Source organism: Ptiloglossa arizonensis, chromosome 12, assembly GCF_051014685.1.
Source record: "Ptiloglossa arizonensis isolate GNS036 chromosome 12, iyPtiAriz1_principal, whole genome shotgun sequence".
NCBI classification, from domain to species: Eukaryota; Metazoa; Arthropoda; class Insecta; order Hymenoptera; family Colletidae; genus Ptiloglossa; species Ptiloglossa arizonensis.
Window position 1 is genome coordinate 6683653 of NC_135059.1, and position 24550 is coordinate 6708202.

Consider the following 24550-nt stretch of genomic DNA (forward strand, 5'->3'; position numbering starts at 1 on the left):
AACAAAACCCACGAATTCGAAAACCGGACGATTTCTCATCGGCCACAATGGAAGGGTTGAGTGCCCGTACAATAGTGGTACAAGGCGCGCGGCTAGTTTACACGTAGATAATTCAGCCGCGATAGTCATCTTCCATCGTTGATTAATTGCCGAAAGTTGACGCCGCAGCGTCTGACCATCCCTGAAACACGACGAGGTAGCCACCTGCGTCTCTGCAACGCGATTTATCGAATTATGCGAACGGTGAGTCGTATCCGTGCGACGGATTTTTCATCACAATTCTTTACATCCGATCGTTGAACCCCGATATTCTTCGTTCTTACGATACTTTATTACTTCTCGCGCGAATCACTTTGTCATCTCTGTGCACTTTCGGTGCTGGAAAGTGTACCGGGGAAGATATATTTTCTTCGACGAGTACGACCGATAATAATTAACGATAATAATTCTTTCTAAGATGACTTTGGTCTTTTTTCTAAATATATTAAATATCGAATTCGTGAACGGTACGAATCTATAGAGACGTTTAATCGAAAGGAACGCTCGGTATGGAAAAAAAGATCAATTACCAGTATTGATATTCGAACGATGACTGAAAAAATTAATTTCCGATTCACCGTTTAATTGGATACTCGACGAGGGACGATAATTGTCTATGTCATTTCCGACGGACAAATGATATCTGCCAGTCTCTCGTATAACCGACATCAGCAGGGAAAATATAATTGCTCGGCGTGTAATTGTTATCCCAAGTAGTAACACGAAATAGTCGGACACCCTGCTGTTCCGTAATAACTTCTCCTCCCAGAAATCTTCCGGCTTGGCAATTTAAGAATCTCGCAGGTAGAACGGAATCTAAAGATCTTCAACTGTTCACTGTCGGAATAAATTAAATTCAACGAGAAATATGATACTCCGGACACTCTTCCCCGTGACCGTGACCGTGTCGAAATTTTCAGTTTTTCTCATTTCTGGAACGTCGGTACGGGTACCTGGAAATCGGAGACTCCTGCTCGTCGTATCTTTTACAACTTTGATCCTGTTCGATTCAACGAGACACGAATTACGATACTATTGTCTTGTTTCGAAATGTGGATAACTCAATACGGTTTTCCAACGAATAATGTACGGAACGAAGTGTCGATGTATAATATTTTAACGATACCTTACTTGCGTGGTTTATACACTTCATTTATACGGACTAAATATACGAGGATTGTAAAATAGAATTGAAATTTTAACAAGCTTTAACGTACAAACCAACAAGGAGATCCATTTTAATTTTAGCTAGCTTTAGCGACGAACATTTGAAATCGTTTAATCACAGTGTAAAAATCGTTCACTAGTTTTCTATATTTATTTGAAGAGTAGAAATATTCAATAGTTCGTTGGAACACTTGTAATTTTACAGCGTTGCTAACGTCTAAACGTTATTTAAAAGTTAACGAGTATCGGGATTCGATCCTCGTAACCGTTTCAAAGAGACGTTGCGAGGCAAAGTTGGTCACCTTACGATCACGGTGTTCGATTAATATTGAAATTTCCAACGAGACGAAGAAAGTGACGACTACAACAATGCAACGGTTGGTAGTTCGCACTGTGCACTCGATGTGCGACTGCAGGTCCTCGATTTGGTGCCCGTGTCTTTCACCGAGCCGACCATCTGCGTGGTTTTCTTACACCGGGTCTGCTACATGTGCCAAAAGAGTGATTGTAACAATTAACGCGCGCAGGTTGCTTTTCATCCAGAACGCAAAGGCGGACCGTTGCTCGAGTTAACGACCATGGCTGCCTCTCCTGAGGTTTTACGTCAGATTGATTGACACCACGTGGGCTTGCATAAAAGTCAAGCAGCGAGATCTCTCCGAAATAATAAGCACGCTCGATTTGAAATCGAGTTCACTGGTAATGGTTTCTTCGATGTAACGCGGCTGTCGTCTTCTTTGTACACCTCCGCTCAATTTCTCGCGCGCGAGCTTACGGGGAAATTTGTTAATCGAGAACGTTGTAATTAATATTTCATGTACATTCGAGCTTCTCTGCTTTTAACGAAACGACACGTTTCGACGGACCATTTTTAAAAAAGTTACTTTTATCAAAAAATTTCAAGCCCAACGTGATCACAATCGACAGATTCCAATGTATGACAGTTATGTGTTTTTACTTTCACAATTCACGCGGACAATCGCAGAATGTCTTACGTCGAGCGTCCCTTCGATTAATCAAAATATACCTGACAGACAAACCATCTTTCTTCCAATATTTATATTAATTAGCCACTGGAGATGGCCCAGTAAGGTATCGTGATTGAAGTCTGTTGACAAAGACTTGATATAGGCTGATATTCCGTTAGCCATCGATGATAATTGACGATTAAATATTAGTTACTAATATTTTCAGCTCGGTTAAATTATACCGGCTATTTACCACCACCCAGTAAATTGATCCGGGATTGTAACCGTTCGTCCCCTTGTGTATACGAGTTCTGTAACCTGATTTAAGACGCGTATTCAGGGAATACTTTGGCGTGTGTCGTGTGAACCTGTGTCACGACGTGCACGGAGAGTTTCGTAATTTATTCTTCGGTAGCCCGGTCATTTTATATTCAAATTAGTTTTTCAGCAGCCGATTAATTTTGCGACCCTGGCTTGAAAAATGTCGGTTCCGTAAAATCGATCGAATATCGGATACGTCGTACGTAACTTCATCAATAACGAGACAGAAGAGAATCGTTGAAAGACATGTTTTGAAAATTTTTGCAACAAGTAGCTTCGTTTACGATCCGAGTTCATTGCTCCAAATGCGATTGCATTGCACGTGTTCACATTGACTAATCACATTTCGCTAATCGAAATTTGTATATCCAGATCGGACGATCACTCGTCTAAATCTAAATCTGTTTCCATGTTCAACGTTCCTTTCGTTAGATTCGAAATATCTTGTCCGTTCTTAAAAATAATTTTCATCCCTTGAGCCATAAGCCGGCGACAAAAAATAAACACGAGGCTAATATTCCTCGATGGTTCGTCCACGTGCCGTAACTTGTGATAAATATCGTAGATGGTCGATCGGGCGATGTCCGTTCCGAGTCTAAACGATCACGAGGATTTTAACGGAATACCGTCACCGAAACTTTCCCCGCCGACACTAATTGACCGAACAAAGATGATGCGGTCCTCGGTACAGCGTCGTGTACTTTCCCGCGGGAGCCAATCAGAGGCGGATCGCGCAAAAACACCGATTTATGGCCAGTAGGCGGCACGAGGATCGCCGGGGACTAAGAAACCTCGGAAACGTGGAAGAATGGGACAGAGAGTCGGATAGATAAAGGGGCGGAAAAAGGAGAACGAAGGAGAGGAACAGGTACGGAACGAGAGAAAAAAGAAACGAGAGAAAGGTCTCGTGTTCTCGAGTCCCGCGCCACCAGTAATTACTTCGCGGCTGCACCGAGGACGATTTTTTGCCGGCGTGCTAAGTGTGTTCCTTAATTGAATTTAAGGTTATTTAATATGCTTTTAGCCCGCTATCGTACTCCCCCCGTTACATACTCCTGGAAACGACGTCCGATCGATCGGGGTAGCGGCGTTCCCCTCGTTCGATGCTTTTCTCTCCTCGTCGGCGGTCCGTCTCGGTGAAACGTCACCCATAAACCTGCTTCGTCCTGAATTATGTCGGGGGCTTATCGAAAATACGGGGCTTAATTTCTGCCCGCCGTCGTTTCGATTACAAAGCGAGCCTCGCTCGCCAAGAGGGAGAGATTTAATTGATGCGAACAGCCAGCCGATTGTCTCGGACGCGCTCTTTTACCGAACCTCGGGCTGCTGTAAATCTCGATGAAATTAACGATTCCTCGCGGTCTGCGGGCACTTGAGGAATCGTGCTTTTAATTCGGCCCGTCGCTTAAGATCGAATTTATCGAACGCTCGGGTATCGGGGTCCCTTTGGGAGTCGAACTTTCTGACTCGGGACGCCGCGGTGCTACAATTTTAAGGAATCCGCGCGTCGAGAGCATACGTGGACTTAATGATGCACACTCGAGTGAAACGTTACAACGGTGATATTTGACCATCCATTTTCCAACGGGACTTAAACGAATCCGTGCATTTCGAGCATCCGTGGACTTAACGGATGCACACTCGATCCAAGAGCAAAAGCGATTTTCGATCATTTTTATCTCGAACCTCGATGAAACTTTCAGTCATTTTCAACGTATGTATTCTTTATGAATCCACGATACACATTTCTACGCTTTGTTAGAATTTATCGGCTCTTTGCGACGTAACAAACGTCAGTCGCTAGGGATACTCCTGTCGATGGTGTACAGTATTCCAGAACCGCGTGTTATTGTTAATTTTATATTTTTAAGAGCAAAACTATAATAACTATAATATTCCCGTTCCAGGCAATGCCGAGTGAAATCTTTTTATCGATCGAGCTACGGAATCGATCGATCGTCAGGTCCGTTGGGATTTACTTTCGATACTTTTTCCACGAGATTATTCTCATTAACGTTTCTACTGTATTAACTTCATTTCCGTTGTCGATTGATTCACGTTCCTCGATTTTTGCCGAGGTTGAAAATTTAACGCTCCTCGGTTCGTATCGTTATCCGTTGCAAATCAGATGTAATCGATGCGAACAACGAAATTAATGGCTGGTATTCCCGGTAAATAATCAATTATTTACCATGGTATATCTCGAAGGAATTCGCGATGAAACGGCACGGTGAACGCGTGGTTTCGACCGGGAGACATTGAAAATTGGATCGGTCAATTACGTCGAGCCAGAAATTAGTAGCGTTTCCTCGATTCAGCGAACGTCGTCCATTAAGCAATGACATCGATGCAGACGGTTCTCCTACGGGGAGCATCCCTGATTGATTCCCGCGGGAAAATCCCTGCTGGATCACGATAGATCGTTGCATTATTCCGCTCCGTTCAATTAGTGTCAACAGAGAAGCTTGCGCGATACGCCGCCGCATCCACCGTCGCTCAGGAACAAGTAATGAAGGGAAATAAAATTTTAACCGCTCCTCGAGCGGTTTGCGAAACACGGTTAATAGCGAGGATCGTAAAAAGACGAGTTTATTGCTTTCATCGCGAATCAACGGAGAAAGAAAGTGAAGCGCGCGGTTCTTTTAAATCAGACTTAATTGGCATTCAAAGCGGAATCGCCGGCTCACCCGTCGGTATAATAGTCGATTTAATACATTTGTACCGAGAATGGTAGAAAAAAGAAAATTGGGAAAAAGTCTCGCGGAAATTCCACGTGAGTTATAGACTCGAACCCGGAGCGGAGAAATATCGTAATTGTTTGATCGTCGATGCTCGAATCCACGTAAATCCAAAGAGATACTTTCGATTACTCAAGAAACCGGCAAAGATACTACCGAGCGTAACTTGTTCTATATTGAATACCCTATTGATAGGTTATCGAATTATCGTCGTTTGAACGGCATTTGAACCGTACAATATTTTTCGGTTAAAGTACTTTCCTTGATTATCGAAGGACAAAACTTCTCGAACAAGCTGGTACGCGCGGTTACACGCGATACGACTCACCGAAACACCAGCTTGAGAATTCCAGGGGGATGAAAGAAGGTAGAGCGACCGAAAGCACGAACCAAGGCGATCCCCTGCGTGCCATTTTTGGGATTTAGGAGCGCGTCTGCTGCAGGTTACTCCCAGCAGGTGGTTGCCCCGGCAGGTTGACGGCTGGGTAACCGACCATTCGGCTAACCAGCGGCCCTGGAAACGCGTAACTCAGCGGGCACCATTAGCGCTATCTCCTTCGCGAATACAAGCGCCGTACGATGTAAGCGTGTGAATCACGCACCGCTTGAAAAACACGGGAAAGAAGCCAACGTCTACCGTCTTAACGCCGAGGGAATCGAGTCTCTCTCTCTCTCTCTTCTTGGTCGACTCGTTTCCAAGAACAGTTGACACCCGGGTCTCGAATGTGGGTCTCTTCGACGATGCATTATCATCTAACTTAACCCGCTGTCCGTTCGAGTTTTCCAAGTTTCGACGAGGCACGCGAGTTTCCGAGCCGAACGATCGCGAATTTCGCCGATACGAGGTTAACGTAACTGGGTGAAACTGATCAAAGATCGTCGGATGTTGGAATACCAAAGGCACTCCACTCTGCTCCGAGTTTAAACGAGAAATTTGAAATATCGGAACAAGTTTCGAACGACGACGAGCGATCGAAGCCACTCTGGAACACCGAATTATCCGAATTCTCGGCAAATTCGGACCGAATAGACCCTCCTTCTTCGTAATTTATCTTCAAGCGAGGCGTACCTTTTGTTTTTTGCACGAGTTCCTAACGTTGGAAGAAATAACGTGAAATGGTGTCACGTTACTCCGAATGTACGAATCGCGTAATTGTTACCAAAAAATTGAGTTCAACGATGAACATTCTTTGTCCTCTGTGCAATGTCGTCTTCCGGTTATTTTTATCGAAATTTTCAAGTCCCGAAACGACGAATCATGGCATTTCTTAAGCAGTAAGACTCTTCTCTTTACGAAAATGTATATCAAAGACGAGCAGAGTAATTCCGAAATGTTGGTACAATTAAAAGTACGATAATCGATCGAAGACACGTTTGGAAGGTTGAAATTTTGAATTCGATCGGTAGTAGCGTTGAATTCGCATCGAACGAACACGTTTCTCTTGTTTCTTCATTGATATTAAATATTTTTTGTCACGGCGACCGACCGTTGCCAAGATGGGAGATATTAAAGCGAGTGAAATTATACGAGCACTCGTTCGCTGCAATAAGCCCGATGAGTCTGTGGTTAACGCGGACCTTTCCGTACTATTTTTTCTCTGTCGCAAGAAGTATATTTCCGGTCACGGATGAAGAAACGCCGATAGCAGCGAGACCCGTGGGATATCAAGAACATGGTCAGTGAAGAGAAACGATAGTCACCGCAATGCTCGTGTTTATCTCGATGGAAACACACTCGTTCCGTTCGGTTATTCTCTTATTTCCATCGGGGACGAGAAAAGTTAACGTTTACACGTGTAATGTCCACGAAACAAAGACAACACCCAATGACGAGAAACAACGCATTGTTTTGGCGGGTAACTCGCAATCTGCCAGCCAGAAAGAGAGAGAGCGAGCGATCGATTATCACGAGTAGCGAATCGATTAGAATTCACGGCGAAAATAATCGATCTATGGAAATCCGAAATCCTTGCATTTGTAATAAGTAGAAAACTTCTCTCGTTAAGTTTATCATTCTTCGATTTCATTTTCAGAGGACATCGAATTCTTAAATTCTTTTTTCGTCCAAGACCGTAAATTATTTTTGACTCGGTGGAAGCTAAACTAACGTAACCAAGATTTAATAACGAGACCAAAGTATTTCAATTTTAAAACGATACTAGCAATAACAGAGATTTAAGAACGTAAGTGGTGAATATTCTTCGTCGAAACTTGATAACTCCTTACGAGCACGCTTTTAACCAACTTTGCGTATCTTTGTAATGGAGGTTTCTTATAACCGCGGAAGTCTGGTAAAGTAAGGAAGAATGGACATTGATGGTGATAATAAAGAATTGCGGCCGCGTTCTCAGAGTTTTCGTACGATATCCCATTTCCGAGAGTGACGCGGCCTCGTCTGCATACGAGATGATACCGAAACGTATGGTTTCACCAGCCCCGAGGATTCGAGGGAGATCGTGTCAATAAATCGGATAGCGTGCGCGAAAGGAGGCAGAGAAAGAAATGGCGGTGAAGAGAAACCAACTAACAAAAGTGCATCTTGAAAGATCGGCGATGCACGGTGGCTGGGAGGCACGATTGTACAGAATCGAGAGCAACCAGTCACGCATTTCGAATATTTAGCTCGAGGTTTCAGGAAGCGTTTTGCACCTCGCCTAATCCGGTTATGAAAGTCGGGCCAAGGATCGGCCTTTGCTCTAGGCGTTATCGTAAACTTTCGGTGCTCCGATCGGGAACGTCGATTAAAAATTTCCGCGTCGCTCCGATGATGGATGAAAATTTTCAATTACACTCGGGAACGCGTTGTACTTTTCATTTTTAATTAACCGATAAACAACGCGGTAATGGACCCTCGTTATCCATATCCCGAGTGTCTGGAAAAGTTGGAGCGAAACTTGTACGATGCATCAATCAGGTCGAGTGGATGGAAAAAGTTTTTCCGCAAACTTTTATCCTTGAATAGTGTATCGAAAAGTTATTCGAAAATGTACAAGTGAAGTTGCTCTTGTAATTTCTTACACGGAATCGTGGACAAATACGAATAATTCAAAGTTTACACGCCTCGACCCGATACAGAGATTCTACAGTCTACCCAAAGAAACGAGATTTGCCTCCTTTTGTCAAAGAAACCCAACATTATTCGGTCGGTGATAATAGTAACAGTACCAATATTTCAACATTTTTCTATATTCAACGTTTCCATAATCGGACAGGACGATCCCTCTACTTCGATAAAGACTATTGCGTTGCATCGATTCTCTTCTCTCTAGCCTACAACCGATTCACAGTATCTCGGAAATAAAAAAAATACGATAAGATAAAGATAATCCGGATGTTTCGAGAATCCCCGTTGGACTCGGGTTTGGTGTCCTCGAAAATGTTTCGTCTTGGCTATCTTAACGGAAACGAATCGGCCGTGTGTTATCTCGCACGATATAACGACGATCGCGTCAGATTTACGAATACCACCTGATCGGTGTCGATGCAACATCTTTATCGACGTTGCGAACGCGATGCTGCACACAGGTTACGACATAATAAGCCCCCAAAACGCGTTTCGGCAGGGATTCACGTCGGCCGCGTGTCCTCGTAAATACGAAACCACCGTGCCCGTACGAGATCTACAGAGGCAAGTGCATCGCGGGCGCGCTTTCTCGATAACGATGTCACAGTGTTTTTTGCCGGTCGCGACGTACGTGTACACCGAGTCATTAGAATGGCGTACATCTGGCTGCAGGGGAATTTCGGCCACGGTAATAATCTAATAAATCGGTAAGGAAGACGTATGTATGTACGGCTGCCACGCAGGCGGATCGGATGCCGTTCGGTTAGCGGGCCTGCATTCCCGATTCGATGTTTACGAGGCCAGCCGGCCGAAATTTATGAAAATTATTCGCGGCTACCCCGATTTCGCGTATTCATGCACCGAGGGCTCCTCCCGCCACACCGACATCCGCCCGGACCGGCATTCCCATTGTTCTGCTCGCGACATGTCGAAATTTCCATACGCGACGAGGTTATCCAATAAACTCGGACGTAGGCATCCCGATGACTTGACTCGAGACTCCGCTACCCGGAAGTTCCTCTCCCCTGTGGCGTTTCTTTTGTTGCCCTTTTTCCATCGGCCACCGTGGAGCGTGCCGTTTTTGGGAATAGTGATTCCCCGGTGCTCGGTACGCGCGTTGCTTTCAACCACTTTCGGGTACGGGGCGAGCTAGGGTAATTCCGAGCGTTCTTTTCGCGTAGCCTACAATGGCGCGGTGAGCTGGTCTTGCATGGAAAAACAATTGTCGAGTAAAAAAATAAAAGGTGATTTATTTCACGAAGCCGGAAATACGTGAGAGAAATTTGAGTCGGGATGTTAATAATTTCGGTAAACGTGGTATTGAAGTGTGAGCTAGATTTTAAATAAGGGAGACACCGGTGTGCAGATGCGACAAAGGATGTGTATACGTCATCAGTGTTTCTTTTGTCCAAGAAACAGAAATCTCTCGAGCAGGCCCGGCTTTCACTTTATCGCGTTTTCCTCGAAAAGAATCCATAATGTATGCGTAAAGTATACTTTATAGCTAACACGAACGTAGTACGTCGTACGTCGAAAAGACCACGAAGTGTGAGCCAGCGCTTCCTTCGCGGTGCAATTCGATGCAGCGGTGTATATTTATTGCAGCTGTCGTTTTCTATGCACGAGGGCTCCTTCGAAGGAGAATTACAACCCTGTAACTCACGCGACGCTGGATAGTTTCTATCAGTTGATGCAACTCGCTCCGGCGAGCAGCACGCTGATATCGTAATTGTATCGTAGATAAGGTTACCCGATGCCCTGAGAACAATTTGCTTATCCGATAGTACGAGTCATGCGAGAACCTTGTTAAGAGCCATTCGTCGACAGAATTCAGAGACCGATAAATAGTGATCGTTAGATGCAACGTCCAGTCCGATATGACTATTGGGGTGGGTCGATAAATTTCTGAGCAGACTTCACCTATCGTAACGTTGAATAAATTCTACCGATATCGATCTTATTAAAGTTTCCATCGAATGAAAATTAAACTAATGGAACTCGAAGATGAAACGTTCCTGAAGAAGTCAGTAATGAGCTACCGCTAACGATGAAATATTTCTCAACGAATACGATAACACTGTATTTAATTATACCCGTTACAATTTCACCGAACTGGTCTTGGTTTATCGAACTTGTCAAAGAGTCATATTACGCAAGAAGTTTCTATATTTATATCTGCAATTACGCCTACACAAATTACCAAGTTTCGAGTAAGTTCACATACGTATCCTTGGAACGATATTGATCCTCTGGAAACAATATTTTCGAACGACTAATTTTCTTCTACGCGAGGAGCAATTGTCAATGAAAAATAAAAGTGTCCTTATTATTAACGAACTGTGTCAGTCAATACCTACACGTATACTTCGAGATTGTATCCACAATTTTTACCGAAATTAATAAATCGGTGCTCAAAGCGCTTTGGCCATTTGTGCACTTCTTTCGAATTAATGCCAACTGTTAAGAGACAATTTCTTCCCTTCTGCGATGAACGATCATTTTCGCTATCGTCGAGTGATAAAATTGAAATACCACAGCGATCGAACGAATCAGACCGATACCCAAAGTGCTACATCCTTTACGAACATCCTTCGAGGGGATACCAACTCTCCAGAGACAACTTTTTTCACTTTCAAAGTGAACACTCGTTTTTGCTATCGCCGAGTGGTAAAATTAAAATACCACAGTGATCGATCGCATCCGTCGAGTGTGCTCTCGATGCCACCCAAATGGCTCCCTCCTCGTGGTCCGCGAAACACGAACAAAGGGGACGAGGGAAGAAGACGATACGAAGGAATATCGAATATACAACACCGTATCGCATTGCACCTGCAAGAACGCTTTCGACACGCGCACGCGTTTCTCACCGTAACGACATTCCATCTGTGTACGGTACAACACCGATAAGTTTGAACCTGGAAGGACCGCGGATCAGATTGCTCGTACCGAAATAAGCCAGCGTACTCGCTCTAATTTTCGCTCTAATTTTCGCCATTGACGATTCGATCGCATTGTAAGTCATTCTTACGAACCATTTCGTATTTATCCGTGCGTACAATTTTTGCATCGATACGCATCGATTAGACTATACAGAATGTACTCGTTATCGCGAGTTGAATATTTCTCAATGTTTCAACGTCTCGCGACATCATCGGTGGAGTGTATTATCGTCCTTGTCCCGGAAAAACCAAGTAACACACAAGTCGTTTCGGTGTTTTGTTTCTTTGGAGATATTATCGTTCGTTTAAACAAATTGTTATCGGGAACATTCTACCTCAACGTAAGAACCACGTTCCTGTCTAACTCTTACCGTGAAAAGTAGGGACGGAGTTATCGGTTCGCTCCTTTTGCTCCTGTAGTATATCCCAGGTTTCAACCAATCAACGTTACACAGCACGTGTGCACGCCACTAGAATCTCGCGAACGTTCTTCCGCGTGACCCTTCGCATCGAGGGATGGAAGTTGTGCGCGTCGGCGTGGCCGATGTCAAATTAACTGGCGACCTGACGAAGGTCGAAACCCTTTGGAGGAAGGCGTAATGAGGTGGCAGCCCGAGGGTGGGTTTTAATCAAGAATCGATACATAACGTCGATTCGTGGGCCAGCTACCGCGGACAACGCAGCATCGGGCCTAATAAGGCCGCGTCTATTCGAGCCTCGCCTCGGGTGGCAGCGAGCTCAATTATCGGCCGGCATGAGCCGCCATTAGATAACGAGCCGGCAGATGCGCCACTTCGCGAGCTTCGTTCATCCTTTTGAAAAGGATTCGTTGTTTACGACCGAGAACACTGTCTGCTTCCTTGCACGAGCTTCTGACGTTGCTCCTTCGGACAGTCGCTGCGAGGCACCGTTAGAGTACGTTTACACTGCTGCAACAATTTCGCGAAGAACACGCTGGCAACCCTTGATAAGGGTCGATTTCAATGCGGCCGAGTGCTAGATAAACCAGCTCAGAGCGACGAGAGGTATCGATCCACTTTCAAGAGAATCTATGGAACCGTTCGAGACCTCGACGATTTCGAAATACGAAAGAAATTGAAAAATACGAAAGAAGAGCGCGGACGAAACTGATTTTTCTCTCACTGTTTACTCGATCGGTTCAACTTTCTTCTCGACAGATTCAAATACGTGAAAATTTGATTCAACGTTCGGTTTCTTTTGCTCAAGATATAACCGAAGAAAGAGACATTGGTGTCCAATACTTGCCCGTGAACGTTACAAAACCATTTTCCAGCGGATACTTCGTACGTTACAGCCAAGGGGGTCTGTAACCTGATCCGAAACTTTCTTTCAGCGATTTTTGCTTCGGAAAGGTGAATGCATCTATTAGCCGTGCGTTCATCTAATTTACATCGCCGCCCTTTGAAAAATCGCAACATTCGGGGAACACCCAAACGATCGCGGCATGACGTTCAATATTTCCGAACACAGGATCGGGGATCCTCTCTGAATGACTCTCGGATCGGATCGGGCACGCCCGCGCGGAACGTTATTTCGGCACTTCGTGTCTAGATCCGTACTAATTGATTCGTAACGTTTCGTATCGTTGACACGCTATTATGGTGGAGAAATCACACCTACGAAACACATCACAATGGAGGTTTCCCCGTAGCGCTTTCACGCGTTTCATGACCTTCGCGGGAGTCAACGAACCAGCCGGTACCATGATTTGCGCTTTCTTCCTTCTCTTGGCGAGGGAAGGGGAAAAAGGGGCGAAAAACGTTCGCGCGGCCCACCTTTGGAACTCATTCGAACCTGGCGTCATCGAAGGTGCTCATAGAAAAGGAGGGGCGCGACGCGCGATTCTTACGAAGCCGACGTACCCCTAATCACAGTCTGTCGCTCCTCGGAGGCTGGCTAATTAATCATACACACGGCGCCGTGTAACGAACACACCCTGCCAGATGCAAAAACACATGGGAAAGTGTACAATTTCACTTGTTGACTAGTGGCGCTTAATTGCTAGTCGTCTTGGTAAAAAGAAACAAAGAATTGTACGAAATATTTTCTTCGATTATTGGAATCTATCTGTAGGGTCCTAGGCACTTCGTAGATACTCGAATTGCCTGTATTTTTAATAAACACGAGTTCGTGGACGAATCGTTTTCTCGAGATATTTAATTTATTAAACGTAAGCCGATGGTAATTATTACGCAACGTTAATATTTGACTTACGTTACAGCGATAATTTTTCTTTTCTTTCGTCCTTCATTGTAATTACAATCTGTTTCTCGGCAGTAAGAAATCATTTTTAATTAACTTGGACAATTTCTTGTGCGGTCATCTTTAATTTATCAAAGACGATAAAGATTGAACGAAGGGGCGGCAGGCGGAGTGGTGGGGACGGATCGTCAATGATCTCGAGCAGACAACGAATTGAGTAGAACTTTTTGTTTCCTCAAAGTATCGATATCAACCTGTTTTCTTTATCGAACGGTAAATTCTGAATATTATTGTCTCATTACGGTGTAATATCGACGCACCATTTTTCTCGTTCTCGGTGCCTTAAATGAGTTCGTCGTTTCAGATTGGAAAAGTAATCTCGATCGCAAGGACCGATATCGCCGAGATTAATCGCGGCATCCTAAATCATCGTCCGGTTTTAAACCCTACAGATTAGGCAACCGCTAATTTCGGCCGTAGTTAATCTCGGCAGTTTGCGATGCAAATTCTCGCCCGTTTTCGTTTCAAGAACTATCGATTCTCGTTGCCGTGCCGACACCTTGTAATGTCCAGGAACGGATTATCAATCACGCGAAAGATACGCTGAAAACAAATTAAGCAGCTACCCGGTGCGCGCGCGCTTATAATAAAGATGAATCACCCGACGAATAATCTCACATTTATAAGTAATAAATTCGCCGGCAATTTGCATGCTCGCGTGTAAATGTAGACATTACTTTTCGTTCCAGGGGCCGGTATAATTTGTTCAAGCCAAGCGAGTATTTTTACATTGCGCGCATTATGTCTCCCGTGGAGGGGTAAACCCGAAATGTGCCACTTCCCGCTGATTTTGCCTTATGGAATTTTCATGGAACGTGTTTCCCGTGTAAAATTTTGAACGAACAAAAAACATCGAAAGATTCGTAAGATACTACTTGACGCGTCATTGAAAATCACCGACTGTGTTAATCGCACTTTTTGTTTAATCAACGGAAACGAAGTCTTTCCAAGATGAGTCGACGTCAATTTTAATTTATTTTATACAAAATAACTCGTCCTCGAAGGAGTTCAAATGTTTCGGGAAAAATATTCTCTTAGATATTTGAATATCATCTCAATTCACATTTTGTTATGTATATATACTCGAAATGTTATATTCTTTTATAGTTTCTTTCCCAGTTGAAATACGCTACCATGCCAATGTTCTGTAAAATTGAACACAATAATAACCTCAATTTCTACATCACACGCAAATTGGCGTACCTAGTTGTTAACTTAAAGGTTTGACTACTAATTGAATTAAATTATACATAATTAATATTACAGTATTTTATACCAATAAGGTACTTTTCTTGTAGAAGCTGATAATTACTAAAATATCCAGGTGCACTTATTTTTACGTATAATCATGATATGTAAGTACATGCGGGTGCCTCGGTAGATAAACAGCTTTGCAACTAAAGTCCTCAAACCGTAAAAGGATAAAACAAGGATACTCGCAAAAGGAAAAATTGTATGAAATCAAGAATGTGCGAGTAGTTAACCAGAAAATAAAACAGTAAGGAAATAAAGTAACCAGACAATTATCTACGGAAGAGGCTTGCGTATTTCGTGAAGAACTCTTCGTTCGTTTCAAGTCCCAGGATGAGTGGAACCTCGATAAAATCGGGTACTTTTGAAGAATCTTTTTTCCCTGTGAGCGAAATAATATTTTCAAAAGATTCTCATTTTCTAATTGACAGTAGAAGTATACAGAGTTTCTTCTGACAGGAAATATATAATACATCTAATCATACCTCACGTTTCCTTACTCTAGAAAATCTAAGACAATCACTGACTTTGCTTCTTTTTTAAAGTTACAATTTTTCGAGTAAATTAAAACGTACGAAGAAAGAGTCGAACATTGTTCTCTATTTGTTCTTAAAATCTAAAATTCTCAATCTATTGCGCAGATTGATAGTTACACAAGCAACCTAACATTTTTCGAAGGATCTACATATTTTCGTTTCAGTTCAGACCAGAGGAGAGACTATTGAGCACGAGTCCTGAGCGCATATTAAACGTTCCCTCGAATTGAATTAATCGGGACTCTCGGTTACCCGTACAGAGACTTTCCCTGTCTAGGAATAAAGAGGAAACCATTGACAGTGAAAGAGCACCAAGGTGCGCGAAAGGATAAGAAGGGTCCCGATGAAGAAACAAAGCGACGACGTTCCGTAGAATCGGTCCGGGTGCAAGTGAAACCGAGGAGTAGCTCGTTACAATCCCTGTTCAAATTATCATTCCGTCGTAATGCGAGCTTATTATGTGGCTCGTATGTAATGGTATATGCGGCGGTTAGCGCGTCAAATGTGGCTTTGTTGTGTGATTAATGCCCTCCTCGTAGCTGACACCTCGCGGAGTTTAATTGCACCCTATTCCACATGAATATGGATGCTTGCCTCCCGGGCCACGGGGCCCGCAGAAGTGGCAGCAACGGCAGCAACGGCAGCAACGGCAGCAACGGCAGCAACGGCAGCCACGGAGCACCGAAAGAGGACGATGAGGAACGACGAGGGGGCCGGGAGGCCGCGAGCAGGATAAAAAATGCAATTACGATTTTGAAAAATGGGCCAGCTTGTGGCGGGAACGAACAGCCTTGGCGACCGGTTCCAGATTTAGGACCGAGGACCGGCTCTTAGATTAGATCGACTCGAGTCTCGGCCACCGGTTGATATTCCTTCGACGTCGACGTGGTATCCTCCAACGTTTCGTTTCGTTCTAATTAACTTTCACGGACGAGTTAATAATATTTCAATGGCGTGAAGGGGAGATTGACGTTAACCTCGATGAAAGGTGAACGTTTCGTCAAAGCCTTGCACGGTGTACCAACTACGGGACAATTTCATTTAACTTCAGCTTTCAACCTTCGTCGTCCAAAGTACACTAAACATTTATATCGAAACGAAGATGGAAATTACTTTTTAGTAATTTGTACTTATCTACCTTGTGTACTTATCGGTACTTCGTCCGAGAAATAAATCTCAATTTTCAGAGTTGTGGACTCGTTTCTCCTATTCGTACACACAGATCGCTCTTATTAGCCATCGAATTGGTCTCGTTCCTATTATTAAGATAACTCCGAATCGCTACGAGTTCCCCACCTTTGTTACCAGTAACGATGGACCAGTATCTGCCGGAAATTGTGAGCATCAGCAGGAGCTTCCACAATCGTTCTTCGAGACGTAAAACCCGGCTATGCGTTATCATACGATCATCGCTGTCTTCGCTACGTAACGCCCAGCAGCACGTACAGCCGCTTACCAGAACCTGTTCTCTGACTTGTTATCTTGAAGTGAAACCGGACAAGAACGCGATTTATGTATTCAGGCATGTCAAATAACGTTGACGTTCCTGAATTTTCTGCAAGAAACGCGCCCACTTCTGATTCGTATTGTACAGGTGGTATTGTTGAAACAGTATCGATTCGATGCCTCGATAAGAGTACGAATATTCAAGAGACCGCGCGCGTTTCCGAAAGAATATTCCAGGAAGTAACGAGACGGAGTGTTCTTTTCTTTTTTTTTCAGAGACCAGTATCGTTCAAATCTTACCTCCACCCGAAATGGAATTAACGTGAAATTAAAGCGAAACGCAGATCTTGAAAAGAATTTAAATACTACCGTGCAAGCAAAGGGTTAAGTTGTAAAAGAGCTGTTGCTGAACCTCGCCCATTCGCCGTGGCATAACCGCCTACTTGCATATTTTTACGGTGCAACGAAGGCGAAGACGTTAAGAAAAAAAAGAGAAAGAAAAGAAGGACCCTTAACGAGGATATTCCTTCGTAATCTCTTCTTTGTATCGATAGATGACAAACGATCCAATTTTGAATTTCTGTTTTCGTTCGAACAGACCGCGAGAGGAATTCCCAAAGGAGAACGTGCAACGAATTTTCACACTCGACATAAAGGAACGAGTCTTCCCATATGGCGGAACCTCAAAGCAGACGGCAAATGTACAGGTGATTGCGTGTCTTTATTTACGTCGGTTTTTTTCAGCTGTAATTGAATTTTATCTACCATCTTGACCATGATAACCCGTACGTAGCTTCCGTTCATTCATTAGTACCGGCAGTCTGCGCCGCTCATAAGTTGTCGAGGAAATGATTCCCTTTCAGGTCGACCGTGATTCATGTCGAGAAGAGAACGGCGAGAATGACGGATGAAGAACGCGACACGGTATGAAATATCGCTACCACGCGGAATCAATTTGCGGTTATGATGCGAAAGAGCGATACGCTTGTTCCGGGGATCGTGTATAATTAGTGGACGCACGTGAAACCGTTTTCTTAAGCAGCGTTAAATACTGGAGCAAATATGTGTAATTTCTTCGTAAGTACATTTGGTAAACGATCCTTCGGTAACAAGTAGGTCGACGATGTTTGTCGATCCAAACTTTGATTGCTTCCACAGTCTACGAATGTTTACTTTAATCTCAGATTGTTATAGACGATGAAAGTAAGGTAACTGAACTTTGGACACCTAATAAGTATTTCGGTGTTCGTTGCTTGAAATTTCGGTTGCTCAGAATTAACATTGCTCGGCGACGATTGCTTTGGAAGTGGATAGAAAATCACAAAGTCGATCACAATTTTTCTCAAACGGATTATTGTATTTTTTTCTACGAAACGACAGCTCGTTTCAAGATTAATTCAACGAGATAACGTTACACGATAGATTGCGGAATTCACTCTGAAAGTGACTTTACGTATCGTAATAAGAAATACTACTGCATTTGGAAACAATTCCTTTCAAAATTAATGTTTCCGTACAAACTGAACATTTTCCGCGCGATTAATTATTGCTCGCTCGTTTCCATGTTCGTTCTCAGACCATAGAAGTAACGGCATCGATTGTATTATAAGAATCATCCTGAACATAAATTAATTCGAAATAGTCTAAATGTTGGCAGTTACAGTCAATGTATCGATCATAAAAGAAATATTTATTTCACTTCAATTGTACGAATCTTAATCGTAACAAATATTTATGGAAGTATTTAAACGTTGATCGTGGCCAGGTGTTATTAGGAACAAAAGATTTTAGTGTTTTGTACCGCTCGTTAGAATCATCTCTTCTTCTAATTTATTGGACATTAACGATACTTCATCCGGCTGGCCAGCAATTATCGTAACGAATTTCGTTTCGATAAACCACAGAAACCATTTAGCACCTATACCTGCACGATATTCACCCACCAATCTATGCCCAATCATCCAATCAACGGAAACAATAAAAATCTGCGTACCATAGTCATCGATAAAGACCTAATTACAATCCGTGCCAATCCGTAAAGTTCGCTAATAACAGACCCGCGTCTCGAAATTGATCGAATATTACGAACAATCCGTAATCGAATTTCCTCGATCGCGCAGCGTATAATTTCGGAAACACAATTCTCGCGTAAAGTTAAAGAAATTAACTCTAACGATATACTTGAGGCGTAAGAAGCATCGATTATTATACTCGACCTTATCGAAAACGTTATTAAATTTTTTACCGGAAGGGAAAGATAATACAAAATAATTCGAGTGAAAATTTTTAAAATCGAATCTTCGAAAACTCGGTCTGTAAAATTTACATTCCCTTGCCTCTCGAAAGAATATTTAGAATTTAAATATTCGTTTGCTTTACTCTATAAGAAATTCGAATCTTGTACCTATTCTTTTTGCACTATTTGAAGTTCAATTACTAAAAAGTTGCGTTCAAGATTGTTTTGATAAAAATTCCTTGCTCACAGAGAGAGATTTTTGCGTCGAAATATTCTACCTTTCTATCGAATTTTCCTTCGATAATTTTAATTCGACAATTGAAAGTGAGATTGTCACAACTTGGAATAAAATCGACGCATCGTTCCTTTCGAAATTCAGCTTCCGTAACCACTTTTCCGTAATCAACGTATCCTTGTCACAGCTAATGAGTATTTCGTGCCAATTAATAACTACCTTCGTGAAAAAGTTGCACCAATGGCGAATTAAGAAACAAAATATACTCGGTAGCCATTCGCATCGACGAATCTCTAGATCTTCGATTTCACCCGTATCAATAAGAAGCCAGAAAGGTAGCAAATATCCTCGCCGGTTGATACGATTAAATTAAAAGTGCACTCGAAACGATTTACCTAATTGCTAAAAAATTCGTTGCAGTTTAGTATCAACCGGGGCACGAGCAGGTGGTGCTTGGTATAATCTTTAGTGCATGCGCCCTCGTTCGGTCGATCTAATCGTCAACGCAACCCCCCACAAGCGCCTCTCGTTAATAACATTAAAATTCCACAAGCACTCGGGCCATAAACGCATTAATTCGACGCTTGTAACCGCAGAACGGGTTTACAGTAGTCGACAATGACAAGAAGATGCAGCTGCGACGTGCCAATTCGTCCCGCGTTAAAGCCCCTTCCTACGCGTCGAATAATCATTAACCGTTGAGCGTACTCGCGTCTCGGCGTCTCGGACTTAATCGAATTTATATTCTCGCGTACAGTGCAACGTCCCTCCCATTTGCGATAAAAGTGTAGAGTAAGCTCGCCGGGCCCCGTAACGTTAATAGCGGCATCCTCCATACTTTCTGACCGTGTTTCCACGTCTCTTTGTAATTTACGCCCGCCCGGCTGGCTGCCGCGAGAGGGGTCTCCCCCGTAAACGACCAATAACTAGAAACGAGCTGTCGTAGATCAGAGATATACATCAGCCGGCCGCGGTCCGAAAACGGCGAAATCAACGGGGCCGCGGCGGCGCGCTTAATTTCCAATTAATTTCACGGGACCGAAAAAATATGCGAACAAGGCGCGACTAACACCGCGTATGCGTGTCGCCATACATCACCGGCCCCGGCCTACACAGGCTCACCCATGAGGCATTAGCATTTATGTTTCACAAATGCGACAACTTTACGGGTGCTTAAATCAAGCGTCGCGGAACGCCGCGATCTGCGGACACGGTTTTCGATCGGTTACCCGATGGGAATTGCGAGACCTGGAAAGATAAACCCCTCGCGTTTCTACCACGGTCCGCACGAGTCCCAGAAACGACTCGGGAACATTAACTGGAAGTGAATCAGATTGCGAGTGGGTGATACGCAACGACGGGACTCTGAGGCCTGTTCCGATACTATCGACGCCTTTACATCGGTACTTTCGTACAGAAACGTTTCGAGCCGTTCTTACGGAGCGTTTCGTATTTACTTATTCGTGGCTATGATTTCGGCATCGATACGTATCAATTGGAGTTTCCAGGGCGCAATCGTCATCGAGAGGCGAATGTTCGACGACGTTTCAACGTCTCGCGACATCCTCGATCGAGTGTATCATCCTTGTCCCCAAAGAACCGAATAGCACCAATTGCTTACGCGTTTTATTTATTCGGAGATATTATCGTTCGTTTTAACAAATCGGATTATTTACGAACGAATTTTGCACATTGACGTAACAACCAGCTTCTGCTCCGATCTACAGTTATCGGTCTTTTTGTAGAGAAAACTGGATTGCGCGTTATTGGTCGAATGTGTTATCCTTGTCTCGAAAGAATTAAATAACACGAGTCGTTTTCGCGATCGTTACTCCGTTCGATATCTTAGTAACGCGCACAAACTGATATTTTGAAATTAAAAAGAAGTCCGTGGAATAATATTAAACGAAAATTCAAGGTCACTGGAAGATTAACCCCGCCCCTGTCCAATATGGCAATATGCAGCATTACCTTAAGAAGGGGGTAGTTTATGACAATACTCATGGTCAGATAGCCATTAAATTTACGTCCGGTGTCATGAATAATCGCTACGAAAGTTTCGTCGTTTCCTCGTTGATCTCCCAAAGATTCGGTAGACTATGCGCACCCTACCGATACCGTGGTGCGCAAAATTGATTTTTAAATTGAATTTTCACGAGGACGAAACTTCGTAAGAGAAAAATCTTATTCCACATTTACGGCCTACTTTTCGACGAAGTGTGCTTCTGGATCGTATCGCGAATTGTGTACACCGGGTGTAAGTTACGATTTCGGGTCCTCGATACCGTGTTTATTCGAATAATCGACGCGCCGGGTTCTTAAAAACCAACATTGTAAAGTAACAAGCGCGTACAAAATTCGAAGTATGGTTCCAACGGTCGAGCGAGAGAATTCGCGGCTCGAATTCGACGGCCATAAACGTAGATTTACGGTGCTGCACCACGGGGAAGATGGAAGAATGTGTATCGGCCTGGTCGCCATGCTTATTCCGCTTAATGGCCTTTAACGACATTCGAAATTACCCTCGTATTTCAAAGTGACCGAATAAACAATTATAAGCTACTGCTCCGCCGCCACGAGGCGAAAGAGTCGTTCCGGTTGCATGTGGAGGCGGCGATTTCTGCAGCCATTCGGATTGCCCTCCTTAATTGCAGTCGGACTGCACCACGGTCGAACATCTAGATACCCGAAACGATCCACAAGTTAGACGTCTATGCACGCAGAATATTCACTATCGTTGAATCTTATGGACCGCGAGGAATTTACCTAAAACACTTACGTAGAAAAATGATAACGACGGTGCAACACGCTGTCAAGATAATCGTGATTACGTCTACGCTTTAAGCGTGCAAGATCTACCGGAGTCTCGATTGCTTCTCGCTTCAACGTTAATTGTTTCTTTTTTTTTTTTACTCTAAACGGTATTGCTCGGACAACCGAGCTTAGCGATTAGAACGATAAAGAGTCAAATAAAAAGAGAACTACAATTTGTACATACTTCGAGTAGTTTTATATAGATTTTAGCAACCACCTCCAGATTCTTGACAAACGTACAAAGTTGCATTTTTCACGCCGACTACTGTAATACCGATATTTCGTACCGACTGTACCGATATATCACGATATTTCAGTTTTTACATATATTTGCGCAACTACCTTTAAACTCTTGAAAAATGTACAAAGTTACATTTTTTTCGGTGGACGTATCGTGTACGCGTTAAATCTGCACCGATAAAATTGAACGCGGTTGCGCCCAATACGGGACAATGTTACGCGATATTTCACGATTCGGTTGTTACCGATCTTTAATCCTCCCCGTAACAGAAACGACCGCATCCCGTACACGTGGAACCCTGTCTGGAACGTCTCTCGTTAAATCATACCCCGAAAAAAACTCGTTTCGCGACGAAACGGATATTAATTCGTTAAAAAGAGCAAACCTGGCGACGTCCACCCTCTTTAAAGTTTCCCACGCGTTCCCACCGTGGCATCGATAGTCATTACGATCGGTAGAATACGACAAACTGCAACGATCCGCGAATTTTAACGACTGGCTCCCTTGTTCGCGATATCGCGGCCACGAAACGGCAAGGAATTTGTTTAGAATCCGCATTAAGCCGACGCAGAAATAACACGGACGTCGTAGACCCACCGGACGGCCACCGAAGAAGATGCCTCGATAATAGCGCAAGTATGTTTATGGTTATTTCATTACGTTCGGATCGTTTTGCCTCATCTTACACGGCGTAGCGAACAGCCTCGCCTGTTGGGAGGTCGATTCCGAACCGACGAACGCGAACCTGGTGCCAGATAGGGATCGTGATCCAGCGCTTCGATATCGGTACCGAACGAAATCGATAATCTTCGGTCCCACGAGGAACTTAATGAAGTGGTGGGCAAAAATTGCTTGTTTCAATTACCCACGCAACTTGGATCATTCGGCGAGAGATTTCGTTTCCTGGTGTACCGGTGAGTTCGATGTTTCTCGATCGAGATTTTATAAAAGAAAGCACTCGTTCATTAAAATGTTCGAGAACAAGTTAACAGCGATCGATACAATAAACCTGCAACTAACGATAGATAACAATTTCCCGACGCTGTCCACATTCCCCTATAATACGATACTAGATTCCCTTCGATCCAGGAGTCGTCTTTCCAGCTCCACGCTGTACTCGATCAACTAGAACAATTTGAAACTATTCGCGGAACACCTGGTATTTTCGAGAGAGTACAGAACTCAATGTCGAGGCGTACGATAGCATGTGTCGAGATACGAGATGGACGCATCGAAAGTTTTCTTTAATCGTCCATAACTCGAAAACTAATGTTTTTTACTTACGGTGTGTAGATTTACTCTCTAAAGAACAGTATACGTAACACGTATTATTGAAAACACCCTACATACGTACGTGTACTTTACGTCTATCTGGTTACAATCTCTAATCGTGTGTTCCGTTTTTATTTTCACGTGGAAAGCATCGGTAAACCTTCTCAAACCTCGTCAAATTTCACGAATCTACTTTGCCCCACCACTGTTCTCGTTTTACAATTGAACCGTTTAGAATGAAATTCATCTCGTGATCTGATCAAACTCTTTGACCGATATTAACGTCGATCGTGTCAAGTACAATCGTCCCGTGTTGTTACTATCTTTACTCGCAACAGGTGATCGCGTAGACCTCGTAGATACTATCCAATGGAAACTCGTACGCTGATGATAGTAATGCGCGGAACCGGTGGACCGAAGTGTGGTAACGGGAAATAATGGCTCGATCCGATTTTTTTTTTTTCTCTCGTCCGATCGAAGATAGCGACGTAGCCGTGGGTCAGAAGCGTCTGCAAAAATGCCGACACGCGGCTGGAACAGCATCACCTGTTTGACGGGTCAATCTCAAGGAGCGTCGATCCCCGACGCGGCGTTTTTAGTACCGTCACCTTGGCTTGATCGGCAGTTTAATATAATGCGTTAATTAAAACGCTGTCTCCATTAAGCTTGCAGCATTAATTACGATCCGTTTCTTGAAACAACTTAACTCCTTTCAGAGGTGCCGCTTCGCGCCGCTGTTGGTCGGTGTTTCTGGCGATTCAAAAATCCGATGATCCACGATCCCATTAATCACGACTCGCTCGAGGCCGTTGGGCGGGGAATATTGAAAAACGCGTTGAAAATGTTGCAGCGCGCCACGGTACTCCGTAACAACTATGAAATCTGTTCTAAACTGTCCGCGTAGAGCTCCTAGACCTCGATTTCACATAGGCGAATGAAATATCTTTGCAGGTTCTGAAGTATTCGTCCTCTCTGTGTACGTCGACGACGATAACGATAC